Here is a 6,000-nt window from a genome sequence, read left to right on the forward strand (position 1 = left end):
CATACTGTATCCATTCACTGTAAGCTTGTACAGGTTTTCCATTAAGGGAAACACAAATCACCATTTGTTCGAGAGCACATTTGTTCCTCTCCAGTGAGTTTTCTTTTACATGTTGTTCACATGCAAACATCTCTGAAGTGATACCGATTGGCCGCAAGAGGAATGTAGGGGCTGTAGTGGCTTTTTAATGAGCACATTTACTGGGTCTTACAAGGGACAAGAAAACATGATGTAATGATTTCTGGCAATACAATAAAAAATCACGACAAAAATGAACAAATTAAACCAATGTGACAAAAAAAAATATTGCAATACTCTATTTTAACCAGCAGAGGGCAATGTCTGATTCTTGGCTTCCATGGTGTCTTTCTTTAACTGTACCTGTCCAAATGGAAGTCATCTTAGCCTTTTAAAGATCCAAATTTTTTGAGCTGAATTCCAGTGGAATTTTCTAAAATAAACTCACAGTCCTTTGGCAGTAAATTCCATGTGATACTTTACAAGTGTACACAAATGCTTAAGTGTGGGCGGCAGTAGCTCAGTCTGTAGGGACTTGGGTTGGGAATCGGAAGGTCGCCGGTTCAAGTCCCGGTACGGACCAAGTCCGGAAATTGGTCTGGTAGCTGGAGAGGAGCCAGGCCACTTCCTGAGCACTGCCGAGGTGCCCTTGAGCAAGGCACCTAACCCCCCCCCCCCACAAGCTCAGGAGCGCCCGCCGTGGGCAGCCCCCTCACTCTGAGACCTCTCCATTAGTGCATGTCCACAGGATCCTGTTTGTGCATGTGTGTGTATTTCAGTTCATGTTTGTGTAGCATGTTTACTAGACAGAGTGTAAAAACGAATTTCCCCTTGCGGGATCAATAAAGTATAAATTCTAAATTCTAATTCTAACAGAAAGTCAATGTTTCAATGTTGTGCTGCAGTTAAGAGAAGCTTTACTTCCAAATGTCAGTGATGTATTCTGATGAAAACAAACCTTGGACACAGGACGAATGGTTCACATATTTAAAACCGGGATCCGACAGTTAGTGTAAGCATACGTTGAAGTTTTGTCTGTAGCAATGACAAAAGTGCATGAACTCCCATAGATATCCTGAGGGCTAAGCATACTTTAGTATGTTCCAAGGAAGTATGGAAATCTCTGGCACTGTATTGTGAATTGAGTTATACCACGTTTGCTAGCAAGTTGAAATATATTAATTCAAAATGGTCTTTCCTGTCAATACACCACAATCAGTTATCAGATCAGAAACTATCAGGTCTGTTATTTTCTATGTAAGCCCAGAGATCGACAGCCAACCAGATGTCACAACAATCCCACAACAGACACTTAAACAGCTCTTAATTGCAGTTTAAACTGATGGATTTTTCCCTCTTGGATGGGAATGATTTTCCGCACCAAGTGAGGAGTTCCAGTAACTTATGTATGAAGTATCTCTTGTTCATGATTGAGTGTAACATGGGCCGTGAGAGTGACAAACATGTTGGGGATTGGTGTGAACACTCATTTTTGAATCGTATTGGATCGTCTGGGTGAAGAAGGAGCTGACACAAAAGACAAGAGTTTATGTCCCAACTCTCAACAATGGCTATGAGTTCTCTGGGCAGTGACTGAGAGAATGAGATTGCAAATACAACTCGCCAAAATACCACCTTCCTCTGGAGGGTGACTGGGCTCAGCCTCAGAAATAGGGTTAGGAGTTCAGACGTCTCTGGGTAGCTCGGAATAGAGTCGCTACTCTGCGCCAGTTGAGGTGGTTTAGACATCTGATTATGATGCCTCCTGGGAGCTCTCGTTTGAAGGTTTTCCAGGTAAGGCGAGTCCCTTGGGTAGAACAAGAGCTCGCTGGAGGAATAACTAATCCTACAAGGCCTGGGAGAGACCGCAGCTGAAGCTAACGGTTTCAGGCAGAGGCTCAAATGAGGGATTTTACTGACGCCAGTACGAGATAAATAAGGAGTTTGTTGAGCTGACTGCCAACATGAAAGGTAAAAATGGAGGAGAATATGGGATCTTTAGCTTTAATGGGACCAGTATGTTTGATAAAGGACTTGCGGACAGTTGTTAACCCTTACAATCTCTTACCTTTCTTATGTTGCAATAGTTGAGACTGGGTCTGATGTCTTAAATTCGTTTGAAAAGGTGATTTGGACACGGAAAATGTAGTAGCCGTAAGTTTTTTCTCTTAAGCTTTGTTTGCACAGCTACTTTTCCCACCACTTTTCATGTGTACAAACAATACTAATGTGCTCTGGGAGTTACTGTCTGAGAATGTGGCACTGCCTTCCCCATATTGAAATGATCGGATCACATCTGGCCTCTCTCTTTGACGGACAGCTTTTCACTCTGCCTCTGAGTGCAGCTGCTTGTGAACAGCTGATCCCTTAAGCCTTTTTGAAGAAGGTCAAACCCTGCTTTGCTTGTTCTGATTCTTTGACTGTTTGTTGTGTTGTTGTCAACCAAATGACTGTGAGTGGGTTGAAAGTTGATTGAACTCTTTTAAAGCTGCCAATAAAAGGCTTTAAATCTTTGTTTTTACATCTTTTTTAGTACATGGTTGGAATTACGAGTTACGCTTTCATGAAAAAATGTGTTTTTCTAAATTAACAAGACACCAATTCCCAAAACTCCCATCCAACCACTGGTGGGGAGATACTCGAGTCTTTAGGTACCATAGATCAACTTAGATCTTTGCAATTAGGACACAAACCCTACTCTGATCAGTCTGGATCAGCCTTGCTAATACGACGTGCTTTGCTGACATGCTAATGTCATGCATCTAAATTGCATTCAGTGACTCAAGAGACGATCGGGCAATCCCCAAAGACTGAAACTAAGACGCCTGTGTCTTTCCAAGAAATCTCGTTAAATCAGACTCCCGTATCTGAGCAATAGTAAGGAAAAGGACAAGTTATTTGTATCTTGTGCAATGACGGTTTATTGTTGCAAAGTTTGCAGGCTTAGGAAATTCTAGTTTGAATTAGACACAAAACCAAATGACTACAACTTTCTTTAAAACGGCAGGATGTAATTTATTTCAATATTCAAGGACAGCATGCGATAACATAACTGTGCTTTATCTTGCCAGCATTAGCGCAGGCTGAGTAGAGGATACTGCAGAGGGAACTGTCCACCACCATGCTGCACGCCCGCAGTGAAAACTCAGTGAAAATGAGGAACGATGGTGGATGAAAGCCAGCAGGAGAGAGGCTGCCTTTGTCAGAGGAGACAGCTGATTCGGATACCACACCGTAGCTCCTAACGAGAGCCCCCGTGGGCCGGGAGCCTCTGGCAACACTTCAAGGTGACTCGATTTACCCTAAAGTGCCATACATAAGGACCACCGTGAAGATGTAAATAATGAAAAGTGGAGAAAAGTGCAAAGAACTCTGACATTACATAGGTGAAGATCTCCATATTTCAACAGAACACGCTGAGGATTTCTTGTTCGCTATGTATGAATGTTTCAGAGATCTCCCATGCAGGCGGCAGCGGGATGCTTCTAGGTGAGGAGGCGAAATCACGGCTGAAATTCTGCTTTCTGAATCCACAAACAGCCCGGGAACGACTTGGGCATGGGAAATGAATGAGGCATGCTCACCCTGCCCTGAAAAAAACATCTGGGATGGTGCCAGAATACATTTGGGAAATGAACAAGGATGTCTTGAAATGATGCTCTAACATGCTTCATGTACAAGTCAAGCTACAGAAACATGTTTCTTACATAAAAAGTGTATGAACAACACGAGGGAAGCACGTTGGAGGTTTTTCTTTTTTGGAATGTGCATTTGCCTCTGCGGTTGCTTGTTTCAACCGTCAACAAATTCTGAAGTATTTTCTGCATCAAGAGATGTGCATATTTCCTTTGATTACTGCCTTCCAAGCAAAAAGATTATGCTTACTTTTGACTGTTTTCTTATCTTGAAACCAGCTGACTAGTTTGAATTACACTTTCCGTTTAACCAACAGGACAATTAATTACCCGGAAAATCCCTAGTACGGTCATAGGTTACATGCACAAGTTGATTTAGCAAGTAAATGATTGCATCCTCTCTGGGTTTTGACGGGCATACTTGCAGATACCCTGTTTAAAGGTCACACCACATCCTCCTCTACAACCAGTTTAAATTAGTCTCAGATCTCCCCAAAACATGTCTGTGAAGTTTATTGTTCCAAATCCACTCTGATCCTGTGTTTGATCATGCCAATAAAACCCTCTATTTCAGCCCTGCTCAGAACAGGCTGTTTCTGTGTCTGTATCTTTAAATGTAAATGAGCTGTGTCTGACCACGCCCCTTTCTGTAAGGGCTGGGGTGGCTCTGGCTATCTCGCGCCATGTCCTATTATCTAGCACAGGTAATGACTCCTATCTAGCTGTGGGAGTGTCACCCACCTGGGGGAGGGGTTACTGCCCTTTATGATGTCACAAAGGGATAATCTGTTTGAGTGACCTGGAGAGGATGGACTTTTGTCTTAATTGGGGGGTTTGTAGACAGACTAAGGACACATATTAGGGTTAGAAAAAACATGGTAAAGTGTATTTTGCATAATAGGTGACCTTTAAAGCATAAACAGAAGCCAATACTGTTATCTGAACAACTGTAGTTGGGACATAACACGCCCAGACCAAGTCCCTCTTTGTAGGTTTTGGGTGTTTTATGACTTTAAAGAAAGAACTAACCCCCTGCAGGTTTAGGATGAGGCTGTAAAAGGTTTAAAGTTGTCCTTTCCTTAGCTTGAATTAATCTCTTAACATTAATTCCAGTTGTGAACGAAAAAACAACAAAAAGTAATTAATTCCCAAGTCTCACTTTTATTAACTATGTGGCCAAGACATGAATTAAAGTCACACGTGTTATTTAAAATGATGGATTATGTACGTCAGGGCAGTGGCTTATCTCTGGGGTTTGCTTTTAATGGATCTTGGAAAAACAATACAAAGCCTGCGACCTTCAGGAGTCTGGTTAAACCTTTTTTTGTGTCTGGATATATCGCAAATAAACTGGTGGGGTGAACCTTTTATGTGTTGAATTAGCAATGAGGAGAAAATACTGGGATCATGATATTTGGCAAAGCGTCTCTGGCGGCCCCAAGTTGACCCCAATTCTAACTGAGGTTGTTGTTCTGCTTGGACTGGATTTCACCTCAGGTGAACATTTTCATATGCTGACGTGCATCCATAGAAGATACTGTTGTGTCTTATAATCCTTTTGTCTTTTCAAGAGGGTATTGTATTCCCCATAAGAGTATTTTCTTTTTTTTTTCTCTGAATCTTTTTTTGGTATTTTCTAGATAGTCAACCATGAAGGATACAGGTTTTACTTTATATGTCTAAAAAACTCTTATTACTAACTGTCTTGATTGCCAATCAGTGGTAAATTCAATCTACTGTGCCAACTTTGCCATATTTGGGAAATTGGATTGCAACCCTAGGCTTCACAATTTGACTGGGTATGGTACCCTGCTAGTGTTGGTCCCTTTTTGTGCAGTAATTAATAATCAAAGTCTGGTGATAATAATAATGAATGACACATTTTATTGAGATTTGAAAGAAACGCCACAAAGGTGCAGTTCCTTGATTTGTCCACTTGAGGCTGGCTCCAAAATCCCAGGAAGCCCCATTAACACCAATGTTAAAAAGCTCAATTAAACATGCCAATGGCCATATAAGAAAAAATGTTTTGTTCTGAATATCTACGGTGAAAACTGGGTGGGGGAATTAGTTTGAAACTGCTTGTTTGATTTAAGGTACAGGAGGGTGCAATGTAGCTATTTGCCAGACGGCTTAAGACCCTCCTTAAGTCCATCTCTTTACTTGTTACGACATTGATCGAAAGTTTGGTCGAGATAGCATTTTCTCTCTGGCAACCACCATTGTTTGGCTTCAAAACCACTCTTCAGAAACCAGAGGGTGATGTCACTTGGACTAAATCCATTTATTGACCATTGGTTTTCAATTGGAATCAACCTTTGTCTCCTTGATGATAGTCCTACATTTA

At 41.6% G+C, this 6,000-nt stretch overlaps 1 long non-coding RNA gene across 2 annotated transcripts in view; it reads left to right on the forward strand.

The window, feature by feature from the left end:
- LOC132959724 (uncharacterized) overlaps positions 1–4,289 on the forward strand; it is a 78,314-nt gene extending 74,025 nt beyond the window's left edge. The window contains exons 5-6 of one of the 2 annotated variants that reach the window (XR_009667079.1): positions 3,090–3,305; positions 3,472–4,289. This is a non-coding gene — a long non-coding RNA (uncharacterized LOC132959724). Of the gene's footprint in view, positions 1–3,089 lie in introns of both variants that reach the window. The other variant, XR_009667078.1, reaches the window with a different exon arrangement.
- The last annotated feature ends 1,711 nt before the right edge of the window (positions 4,290–6,000 follow it).

The sequence above is a fragment of the Labrus mixtus genome, chromosome 24, assembly GCF_963584025.1.
Source record: "Labrus mixtus chromosome 24, fLabMix1.1, whole genome shotgun sequence".
In the NCBI taxonomy this organism is placed as follows: Eukaryota; Metazoa; Chordata; class Actinopteri; order Labriformes; family Labridae; genus Labrus; species Labrus mixtus.